This window comes from Egretta garzetta, unplaced genomic scaffold (assembly GCF_000687185.1).
Source record: "Egretta garzetta isolate BGI_Z169 unplaced genomic scaffold, ASM68718v1 scaffold297, whole genome shotgun sequence".
In the NCBI taxonomy this organism is placed as follows: domain Eukaryota; kingdom Metazoa; phylum Chordata; class Aves; order Pelecaniformes; family Ardeidae; genus Egretta; species Egretta garzetta.
Window position 1 is genome coordinate 6,313,942 of NW_009260410.1, and position 12,275 is coordinate 6,326,216.

At 36.0% G+C, this 12,275-nt stretch overlaps 1 protein-coding gene across 11 annotated transcripts in view; it reads left to right on the forward strand.

Moving 5' to 3' along the window:
• The first annotated feature begins 606 nt into the window (after positions 1 to 606).
• Positions 607 to 12,275, forward strand: part of TFPI (tissue factor pathway inhibitor) — a 40,307-nt gene continuing 28,638 nt past the window's right edge. For 3 of the 11 annotated variants that reach the window (XM_035899029.1, XM_035899036.1, XM_035899035.1), the window contains exons 1-2: positions 607 to 844; positions 3,446 to 3,602. The gene's annotated coding sequence lies outside the window, so the exon portion shown is untranslated. Of the gene's footprint in view, positions 845 to 2,967; positions 3,122 to 3,445; positions 3,603 to 5,870; positions 5,935 to 8,952; positions 9,027 to 12,275 lie in introns of all 11 variants that reach the window. The other 8 variants (XM_035899034.1, XM_035899037.1, XM_035899033.1 and 5 more) reach the window with 7 other exon arrangements.

The window sequence follows — 12,275 nt, forward strand, 5'->3', positions numbered from 1 at the left end:
AAGTGATTTAACTCACACGTTTGTCTTTTCCCTGAAATAATTGCAATTAGTTGCAGCTACTAACTGTGTAAGTTACTGTTCTTCAGCTGTTACTTCTGTCTCTGTTTAATTCACTATCTGGAAAATTCTCTTCCTGTGCGTCCAGGACTAGGATTCTGGTTGTCTGTCTCTACATCCACAAGTTACAAGGTCTGTCTTACAACTAGAGTCCCCGTTCCTGTCTTCAGCCATGGTACTCTTAATGATGCTTAACTTTAGATTTAGCACAGGCTAGCATGATTTGTAAATAGCTGAAAGCAGAATAGCCTTTGTAGTACAGCTCCAGACACTGTGATGAATGCAGCCCCAATCTGGAGCGAAGAGCGTGAGTTTATTTAAAAAAAAACATACAAACAAAAACCAAAAGTAAACTACAACATATCTGTGTTAAATAGGCAGTTAAGATGGCATCCTCCTGAGCCATATAAAAGCTTGCGAAGTACAATGAATAGAATATCCTACAGACTGTCTCTCATCTTTATAAATGCATTTCTTTTTAGCTAGTGCTGTTTAGGAATCAGTTGCGCTAAATTGCAGGCAGAACTGAAAAAATTCAAACAGGAAGCGTCCCTGCTGCTGCTGCAGATCTCTGACTTCTACCCAGAGCGAACCCATGTGCTCTACAAAAAGCAAGAACAACGAGTAGCTGATTAATCCACAGGCAGGAGCCTGCTCTAGGAAGATCAGGTTGCAATCCTGCCTTTGTAGCTTTACACCACACCCCTTCAACATGAATTAGTAGGGGAGGATCATACTCGGCACTGATTGAGGAATTCTTTCTTCAAAAACGGTTGCTAGGAGTTTGGTGAGTACTTTGTAACAGACTTTCAGTTTTACATAAGAGATTTTTTTTTTTTCTTTAGCTGGCAGAAAGGAGTATCTACTGTTACGTTTTCTTTAGAATGTGGCAGAGGCAGTAGTCAGATGTTTAGATTCAAAGTCCAGTGATGAGTGCTGCAAAAAAGGAGTTTTTCCTCTGTAAATTTGAAACAGCAGGACAATGGATATACTTTTATGATTACTAATACAACTGATCTTTTGTTGTCAGAATGTCAGACTAAGGTATCTTGAGCTCCAAGACAGTTCTTTGAAAGAAAGCCATCCGAAAGGTGAATATGTTAATTTTGATCAATAGCTGAGTTTGAAAAAAAGCTCTTGCTTTTTAAACAATTTCTCCCATACAGTAGCTCCAAGGGAGGTTTGATTTAGAGTAGTCTGCCAGGCTATTTCAAATCCTTCTGAGGCATGTAACATTTGATGGACTTAATATTTTGAGAACTACAAGAACATTTTAGCAGAAACAAAATAACCCAATTTCTCTCACAATGTATATTGAAATTCTCAAGAAACTAAAACCACTTGAACAATGAGGAGGGTAGTGAATGAGGTTTGCAGTGCCAGTAAAACAAACACCCCACCCCCATCCTCCACCCCTGAAAACCCAGAGTATTATTGGTGAGTTTTGTAATATTTTACTTGGACAAATTGACATAAACTTCATTTTCAGTAACTGTGTAATGAAAAACAGTGACACTAGCCTGTATTTAAAGAAAAAAAAGTTAGCTAAAATTTAAATAAGTATGTTTTAGAAAATCTAAATAGAATTTAAATGAGGAAAAGGCATGTAACAATGGGAAAAGGGGAGTAGGGAGAACAATAAGAATTTGGATGGGGGAGAGTATGTGAAAGGTCAATGTGACTCAGTACTCTAGAAATTAGTCATCAAAGTACTTCATGGAAAACATGTAAAGATATAAACCTTCCTTCCTGAATGTCTTATGGACAGACGCAAAGGCAGGAAGTCCAGCTGTCAGTATAGATATGAACAGCAAAGGCATGCTGTAGGAATTGCTACTTGGGAAAAATTGTCAGCCTTTGTAATCTTCTGCTCATTCTTTAATTCTACAGGACAGAGTTTGTGGTTGTCTCTGAAGGCAGCAAGTATCTATATCCACAGTGAATTGATTTGGATTATTGTTTAAACTGAATTTGAGAATTGTAACCAAGTTTACTTATTATGTAATGCACGCAATTAAAGCAATATTAAGGAGGTAAAGATGATTAAAACATTATTTTCTGGCCTTTTCTCCTGTCAAATATGTCCTGCATGTGAAAGGGTTCATTAAAAAGTAGTCACATGGGCAATAGGTTGATAAATACATATCTTTAAAATTCTTATGCTGGAAAATCTCCACGTGATTTAAATTGACTTTCGCTAATCTTTATTTTTATCCTTGTGTTGTGCATTGCATAGTTTGCAATCTGGAGTTTTAACGCATTTCAACTGATGTAGTTAGGTCTTAAAGTACATTTAGCCTTTTAGTGCAGTGCTCACATCTACTAATATTGCTAATGAAAACATGTTTAGTTAATACTCTAAAGGCAGAATAACTGTAAGCTAAAGTTTTATGATCTTGATTCAGGACAGACAGAACAATTAATGGCATTGAATTTACCTATCCTGAATATCATTGGAGAGTTACTTTTGAAAGTCTAATGGTAAAAACTTACAAATTGTTGTTAACTATTTTCGGGTTTAGTGTCAGATCTAAAGGGCAATGAGGCAGAGTGTACCAAAAAGGAGGCAGAGTTTCTGTCAGAGAGGAAATTTTAAGAGATTGGGGAAAAGTGGCCCAAGGTATAGTGTGTCTAGGAAACAATGCAAGCTTCTTAATACGCTTTCGGGGACATATCCAGAGACTTTAGTGAGTTTGAAATCTAACCTCTGACTGGGGCCAGACCCCCCAGTCAGAGAAGGAGAGTTACTGGATTCCAGATCTAGCTTCAAGGACTGTTTATATGTTTCTCCAATACCAAGTGTGTAAACAGGAGCAGACACTAGCATTCAGATTGTCTGTTCTGCTGTGCAAGGGCACTGATACCCTTTATGCTGTTTGTCTGACTCTGTGTGTCTTTAATTACTTTTAGGGCAGAGAACACAGATTGCTCTCACGGATACATCAATGGGACTAGGATAGTTTCTGGAAACATGAACATTAAATTCCTTCAGGAAAAAAAGAGACATTGACACCATCTTTCACATTTGGGAAGCTGCTTTTGCACCTACATTTACTTTAAAAAGGTGATTCTGGCAACAACTCTCTTCTACATTTAAAAATAAAGCCATAGCTGCCTGAAGTGCTTTGTAACACTCATGAACTTGTTGGTGTGCATTCAGTATGGTCTGAGAATGTATACCGGGGGAGTCAGAGCATGTGTACAGGAACAAGAAAAGAAATTTTAAAATAAAAAAATAGAACATCAGGAGAGCTTAGGAGCCTCAAGAATTAAGTGGCTCTAATATCTCACAATTTTGGAGCAAACTGTTTAAAATCTGTCTAATTCCCGTACTTTCTATTGCTCCTTGTTTGGTCTGCATTCTGAACAGTCATATTTTCTCTCTAAGAACTAGGAGAAGCTGACAGTTCCTAAAGCAACCAGAACTGGACAGATGTTTTGGTAAGGATTGAAGATTGAAGATGGGATCTTGATATCTAAAGCTGTTCTTCACACTGTAACCAGGGAGAGCTGCCTTAAAAAACAGGGACAAACTACCAACTTCTGTGAGTTTCTCTTATGAAACTGTTTTTACTTTACAATAGGGACAGAATGCCTCTGGGGACAGAATGAAGCAAAACCATATGGGGAATTGTATCATTCCTTTCCTCTCATCATTTTTTCACAGCAAAGTAGACTTATTTTTAGTCCTTTTAATTTTCTCTCATTACTCTGTTGTTTGGTTTCCTTAATTATTTCCTGTTGCTGTTAATAGAGCTGTTCATTTCCCATCTTTAATATTGTTGCCATCTTCCCTGGTGTGTGCCATTCATAACTCAGAACACCTCTGAGGTTGATAACTGGTTAATTTGATATTTACTGTTTAGTGAAAAAGTGCAACTAGGCATTTGAACATACTGACCCAGGACATGATCTGGATGCGAGAAAGTTCAACCTTCTTCCAGAAAATAGAGCATTTCGAAAGAATGGATTTTAAAACAATTATATTGAAAATAGCAATTGCAGCAAGTAAATTAGAAATACAAGTATTATAGGAAGGAAATACTTAGCTGGTACAGTTTTTATGAACATCACAGAAAGGTCTGCAGAAGTGTATTAGCATTTTCTGTAAACATTTTCTACTTTGGCTGAGAAGCAATCTTTTCCCTTTATATTAGTACAATCTTTAACATAATGGGGTCCTGGGTGATGACGTATGTTTTCATCAATCAGAGAAAAGGTAGTACAGAAAGTTGAGGCTGAATTTTTCTGTGCTCTGATACTCATGCGATGAATCCTCTAGGTCCATAGATGCTGTCACTGCCACCAGAATAAGCAACACTATCTATACTATGGTGGGAGATGAAGGGAATGCGATCCTTTCTTTTCCATGGCAGTGTTATTTTATGATGGTTTTAAGTATTTGTAGGGTGATAATCTGAAGCAGTCTGAATCTGGGGTTATTCCCACTGACTACAGTTACAGCATTTCTGACCTGTGTGATTAACCAAAGTTCATACATCCATTGCAGTAAAAACTTATGTGGTGTCTCCAGCTGGGAGGATAGACAGGGTGAGCCAAACTTGCTTGACAAAGCAAGCAAATTTGTATATTGGTTCTTGGTATGTGTGCAAAATGTAATCTGTGTGATGATGCAGTTACAAAAGGTTAATAATAAGATATGCTAAAAATCAGTCATGAGAAATATCAGGGTGGCAGCCAGTTTTCTCATGTGCCTGCCTGTTATTTTTTTCAGTAACTGACAGCTTTATTTTAGTGAAATCAAGTAGCTGTGTTTCTGTAGTGTGTATAATGTGAAATTACGCACAACTGGGTTAATAACAAATACACGTCACTGAAATGACTCTCTCCATTAGAAAAGAAGGTTGTGGTAAGTTAATTGACCTCTAAATACATGACTATTCATCAATAAGTGCAACTGAGGTTTAAAAGTATGCACTATGCTTTTCCAGTGCAAACTGCTAGAAAAAAACAGGCTAGAGGCTTTATAATGCTAATGTTGGGACTGCCATGCTGTGTTCCTAAAACCATAACTAGCATTGCTGTTTGTCTATTTTGCTAGTGGCTTGTGTGCTCTTATTAGTAGCTTTTATTAGGATGCTGAAGGCATTCCCTGTTTGAAAATAGGGTTATATGACCTATATTTTTGCTACAAACAGGTAGTTTCTGTCCAAGTAGTACAGGTTTGAGTGTGGTGGGTTTGGTGTTTTGTTTTTTAAGATTTATGAAATTACGTAAACTAGTAATTTGGTTTAGTTCACATTTTAAAAATGTTTTGGTAGGAACAAAAGAATATTTCCTTTCCCTGTTGAAAGCTTCATCACAATGAAAACAGGCTGTATACGTAGAGATTTACCTCAGGTTGGGATATGACATGTCAGATAGGTGCAGTTGCCACATCTAAATAAATAACTGGCTTATTTCTTTATTTCTGTTTGAATCGGTCTTCTGTGAGGTGGAAACTGAAATTCAAATCATGTTCTCAGTATGTCCTTTATGATAAGCTCATAATGTAGGGTCCTGTGCCATGTGTTTTATTTTGGATTTTTTTCCCTATGGCTAGTAGAAGTAACTACAAAATCATTTGTCATTCTCCATAAAGGTATCACTTGTAGTTATATGACTTGATGTGGGCAAATTCTGTGTTCCTGCAAAAAGTGCAGCTATTTTTAAAAATCACTCTGAAATTATGAGTTTGTAATTCACTTGGGCTGTTGCATCAGGTGCTCTGCACTGCAGGATCAAGGAGTTAGGAAAATTACTTTCAAGCTACTTTTGCAAAGGCATACTCTTGGGATCTCTCTGCCTTCCAGAATAGATCCAGTTCCCAGCTCTTGAGTGATGGATACTGTGGCTCTGAGGCCCAGACCGAGCCAGGTGAGAAGGGGAACTCAATGGAGGATGAAATTAGGGTCTGGAGCTTTGTCACAGGAGAAGTTGAGTGGAGACATGATGGCAAAAGTATCTGGTTGAGCTGACTAGGAGAAGGGAATAAATAGGTCCTGGGTCCAAGTTGGGAAAATGGATAACAGTTTTAAAAAACAAGTGAAAGTTGGCAAAAGAAAGTGAAAAGGCAGGAGAGGTCTATAGTTATGTGAAATACAAAGGGTGTTCTTGTGGTAGGCTTGTTAATTCAGGGGGTTTTTTGTTTCAATTTCAAAACATATCAAGGGGTTTTTTTCAATTAGTTTATCAGCTGTGTTTGTAAAGCAGCATTTACAACCTTAGTGCAAACAGAAGCAAAGTGGGTTTGATTTTCTAAATTTTCACTTCTCAATTTTCACTTCACTTCCCAGTTTTCACTTGGGAATTCAAGAGGCTGGAATAGTGCAGTAGTAGCAAGTCCAAATTTATGTTAAATGATGAAAGGTAGGTAACCAACCAAAATCCTCTTTCATAACAAGAAGGAATTTTGAAGTTCTTGGAGGAATCTGATTGAGTTTGTGGTCTCAGGACTGATACAAATTGTTAGGGCTGCTACTTCACAGCACAGGAGGGAGATAATTTGGGGCCAGGGGGTCGGAATTTCCATAGCTCATGCTTTCAACCAGTAATGTTTGCATGCTGATGGTCTGCAGTAGACTGCCTCCCTTTTTATTAAGTTACTGTGGTGTTGCAAAGCTTTGCTCTGGTGGAAGTCAGTTTGAATGAGAGACCAGCACTGATTCTGGAACTTACTTATAAAACTGGGGGCATGCATCATCATTCTTTGTTCAGTTCACATCAGAGCAGAGGTTATAGAATTCTGGCTTACTTCATTCTTCATACTTACTCCAAAGTAAATGAGAAAACATGATGCTTCAAACAGCTGCAAAATAGCACATGTAATAAAATACTTTTTAGGGGAACTCACTGACTCTGCCAGCTGGGAGACAATGCTACAGGACCAGTCTAATTAAATCTCTGTCATACAGGTCCTGGTAGGTAGTACAAGATATCATAGGGCAAATATAGTGCTTCTGAAGTATAGTGAACTGAAAAAGGTCTACTTTTATATTGGAGGTGCTATAATCCTGTCTAATTAGTCTTTTTTTATCTTCAGTTTTGTGCTGTACTAAATTCAACCTCTGACTATGAACATCCTATCTCCTACTATTCATTCCTCTACTTACTTATATTCTTTGCCTTTTTTTTTTTTTTTTTTTTTTTTTTTGTGTGTGTGTGTGCTTCCATTTCCTGGGCTGTCAGTGTGAATGAGTCACTTTTACAGTCATTACAATGTCACTTTATGCCATTTTCTAAAGCTGTCTGTCTGGTTTTGGCTACTACTGGAAATGCTGGCTTTTATTTTGCCTTTTCCAGTTAGCTAGTTAGAGATGAATACCATGCTGAAGAAATGTTTGCATCTAAATATCCTGGTAGCTATAGAAATTGGTGTTGAAGAGACTGCTAAGTGTGCGTATATAAATACAAACACACACACAAAAAAGGGCTGACTCTAGAGGCTGCAAACTGCACAGAGAACACACAGAGTTTTATATTTGTCTGTCTTTAGCGAAAAAAAAAATCTTGAGGGCTTTCTCATATTTCTGTGTTTAGATGGCAGGATAAAGAAGGCCTGGTTATAAGACCAGGTAATAATTGTCTATTACTGGGAGCTTCCTTGATTGCTTGCAATCTGCTTTGTCTTCCTGTATTCCATCTTGAGGGAAGCTGATGGCTTTATTCACAAATGAAACCATTTAATTAAACCAGTAAATAAATCAGTGTCAATTACCACCCATAGACCTTTGATCCCCTTTATCAAGTAATTTAGATGTTGTCTATTATAGATATAAAAATGTCTCATTTAAAAGATAGTTTGGGAGCAGTAGAGTGCCAGTTCCTAAGAAAATGTCTTAGGAATTTATGAAAATTGCATTAATGACATTTTGATGTAGAGAAAAGCTGATATTAATGTTGGACTGATTCTTGGGTGTCCTAAATTAGAACCCTTCTGAAGTAAGGGACTATATTTACTCCCAGAGATTTTCAGAATTTGGCCTAAATAATAAAACCATTTAACATTAATTACTTAAACTCAAAACATTCCCTACCTTTCCCATGACTGACAGTCCTTCACAAATATGTGCATTAGATATTTTACTGAGACAAATGCCATAGATGAGGTATTTTGAATTGTTTTTTCCATATAAATACAATACAAAAATAAACAGAAGGCATTAAAAAAGGAAATACAATCAATACAATAAGAGGCTTACAGCTTTAAATTTCTGTTACTGGGCAGCTGAACATTAAATCAGAAAACTTGGACTTTTCTAGTGGTTTTGGCTTTTTAATTGAAAAAGCAGTGCCAAGTTCACTTTGAGCTTGGATTTCACTCTTCCTTTAGGAATTATAAAAAATAATTAAGCTGCAGAAGGATTTAAGCATTTCAGTACTAAAATCTTCACCCTCTTCATCCTATCTCCACCCATACCCAACACAACGTTCTAGGAATGTGTAACCTTGGGGGAAGATTAGCAAGAAGATCAAGGAGATTGTTTGGTCAGTAGACTTTGCAGTAAGGCAGATATGCAGTGATACAGCCTAAATTTTTCCTCTTGGGAAATTGCCCAATCATGGAAGCCCTACTTTTCACAAGATACACTTTTCAGGGAAATGTATGATTTGAGTGGAAGTATAGAAATATTATACCCTGGTAAGATTTTTGTCCTCTGTTCAAATGCACTAATTTATCCTCATAATCACACAGTGAAAATTACATACAGTATATCATGATAAACAAAATTCTATTTTAAAGAGACATCTTCAAATGAAAAATAGAAACTAATTGAGGACTTCCATCTGGTTGTTTCCTGTATTTTTTTTCTATTGGGAACAGATTTGGGGAATATTGGATGATTAAGTAAAAATGGATTTCTAAATTTTGCAATTTAAATCTATACTCTGCAGATTCCTGGAAGAAGGAACCAAGGCCTCAACTTGAGTGATCCAAAAGCAAATTTAAATAGAACTTTTCTGAACTTGTAAGTGTTTTCTCATCTCATGTTTGGAAAAACTCTGATATAGAAAATGAGACCCCAGGGGCAAACTTGGAATTAATCCATGGGCAACTGAGGTTGGGGATAATTTCTAACTTCCTTTATGAAGGGTCACAATTGTGCCAATGGTTACAAATTAAAACTTCTAAGGAAAACAATGTGCTTAGAAAATTACCCTTCCCCATGTAATTTCAAAAACTAAAATTGAAAGTGTATTTTGTAATTTTTCATTCACATGAATTCACAACAGCCAGGCAAAGTGTGAAAGTTTAGGATCTGTTATTACTGTCTAAGTATCAAATCTGAATATTTGATATTTCTGCTTTTATTCAGCCTAGATGATGTCAAACTATCCTTTATTTACATTATAATGCTAAGTACTTGTGAAGTTGTTTGAAATCTTTTACTTGATATTTCTCCCCATACAATTTTTCTTAGTTGTGGATTTATTTTAATTTTATTTAATGTCAAACTAACATTATAACTCAGATGTCTCTTAAATCACAAAGACAATCTTAGAGGACTTCAGATTGTCTTGTATGGAGTTATTTTGTTCCTCTTTTAAAGCATGACTGGACTTTTTATCAGGGGTGAATAAAAAGATTTGCTGTAACTATTTGTCTAACCTTTGGATAAAATAGTAAAATTCTTCCAAGGCATGTACCACAAAGCTTTGCATGGAAGAAAATCTGGTATTAGGCCAGATGCATCGTAAGAGGTACCCTGTTTCTGGCAATCATAGAATGGACTATGAAAGCTGAAAAGAAACATTGTTACATCTATTCACTTTGTGCATAAGTATAATCAATAGAATTCCATTTTAAGATATTTTCTTGGTTTATTTCAGATTTGTGTTGTACTCTTACATGGTATTTTTTTGATATGTTGAAAGCTGTGCTTATTACATAAGTAATTTATTTCTAGCATCTGAAGTCTAAGACACTATTTTTGCCAGGTAGTATGTAAAGAGATCTCTTTCTGTGGATCTCTGGCATTAGACTTCATCCGCTTTCACAGAGGCTGATCAAATTCAGGGCAAACTTCCTGAAGCTGTGACAGTAATGCAAAGGTTGGCCATTGCCCATTGGTCTGGAACAGTTACTTTGCTTTCAATTTAAGTTATAGTATGTATTGTACTCTGAAAAAAAATGGAGAGGTAATATCTGTTCTTTGATTGATTGGAAAACTTGAAAATTACCTGAATAATGACAAGAAATTATGAGAATATCCCAAAGAGATAGCACGCTAATGCAAATGTCAGGTGCTGTAACTGAAAAGTATTCAGTGGATAGCAATGAGCATTTCAGTAAAGACTCTTCTTTTCCTTTAATGGTGTAATATTTTAAAACATCAGTCATGAGATAACATTGGGATAACACTGGATAACAGCTGGGAGGAGGATGGTATTAGAAAATGGAAATAATTGACTAGCACATAATTACCACATATAAACAAGAGACTTCCAAACAGACTGACAAAAAAGTAAGGCAAATGAGAGCAGATGGGGTACGCAAGTAAATATAGACAGCAGCATTAATGAATGCAATTAAGTCTAAACATCTGGCATGTTAGAGTGAACTGACCAATCCATAGCTATGTTTTTTTTCCTCTGTGTTTTACTGATACTGTAGGGATATCCTGCGGTCAGCCAAGTGGCCCATACGAAATTCCTCCGGTAAAGAGGTTGGGGAGAAAATATTTATGGATTACTCACTCTGAATGGAGCAAAGACATCACTAGAAATTTGTTGCTGGGGACAGGGGAAAAATAATGTTTTATTGGATTAAGTTTTAATATGTAAAATAGTATAGGAAAGTAAAACTGGAGTTCTAGTTAGAAATATGAATAGGGACACTACTTCTATTTCTTTGAAAAATACCTGAAAATGAGCAATTGTAGCTCTTGCGTGTTTTCTCAGTTTACATGTTTCAGAATTTGTAACAAGTCGGTTTCTATTTCAAGAGGAGTTATTACATCTCTAGTAGAAAGCAACAATTTCTGAATTTGTTCATAGAAGTAAAAAATAATATTTGAGGAAAATTTGTTTAAAAATCATGATTAATAGCACAAAATGAGATCTGAATTATTTTGCCAAATGTTTTGCCAACCTTTATCTGGATAAAGGGTTTTATATGTCAATGTAGAAATTAAGTTTAAAAATTTAGCTTATACAGAATGAAAGATGAATGCATTCTTGTATTTATTTTGGCACGAAAACATTATGATGAAAAAATTAATGCTGTCATATTTTCCGGCTAAAATAGAAATTCCTTTGATCCCAAAATTCTGTTCCTTTACAAAAATAAAATTAAAAAAAAAATAATGAAGACATCTATCAGTGTTTTTTCACTACAATACATACTGAAACCTTCTAAAGGGAATTGTCAATTAAAAAAATTATCCAAGTAATTAGTGCTACTCATGTTCTGGTCTGTAATTTGACCAAGACTTATTTTTAAAAACACATTTCTTTTTTACTACACATGCTGCAAGTTAGGACAGCACTGAGTATGCAGAAACGAAAAATTGGTAAATTGCCAAAAGGGAAATCAAAATTCTGGCTCTGATTTGGTGTTGAAGATGTAACTGCAGCCACTCTGGCTCAGACTGGCTGTGGCAAATTGGTTAATCTCTCTTAGTGCGAATTTCGCCTTTCTGAGACATGGTTGCTTGCTAGTGTTTTCCTAGATGCCATAGCTATGATTTACTTCTAACTTCATAGACATACATCACTCAGAGAAAAGTTTAATCTGTTAAAGAGGACTTCTATTAACACCACCTATCACTTCAGCATCATCTCTTTAGCCTTCCTACTATAAAGCTGTATCCCAAGCACAGTGATGGGTCATCTCATCTCCTCCCATAGGCCCTCCTGCCCTCACTGTTTTAGGTGATGCCGACATGCTATCTTCACAGGCATGTAAACAAAAACACTAAAAACAACAACAGTGCCTGAAGGCTAGGAACTTCCTAGTCCTTAGATCTTCAATTTCTATTAAGTTAATATTAATTAGCCAAAGTTTAGTATCATACTTTAAGAGAAGAGGATATATATAGGGAATCTATGTGTTAGTAGCTAAAGGATATATTGAGCCTGTTCTCTAATTAGAACTTAGAGATCCTTAAGGAACTTCTAGTTAGATGGAAAATACGTATTTCTAAAAAAGTTAAAGCAAAAGTTTTCCAGAAGCACTCTCATATGTGCATGCATAACCTCTTCTTCGGTGACTTGAA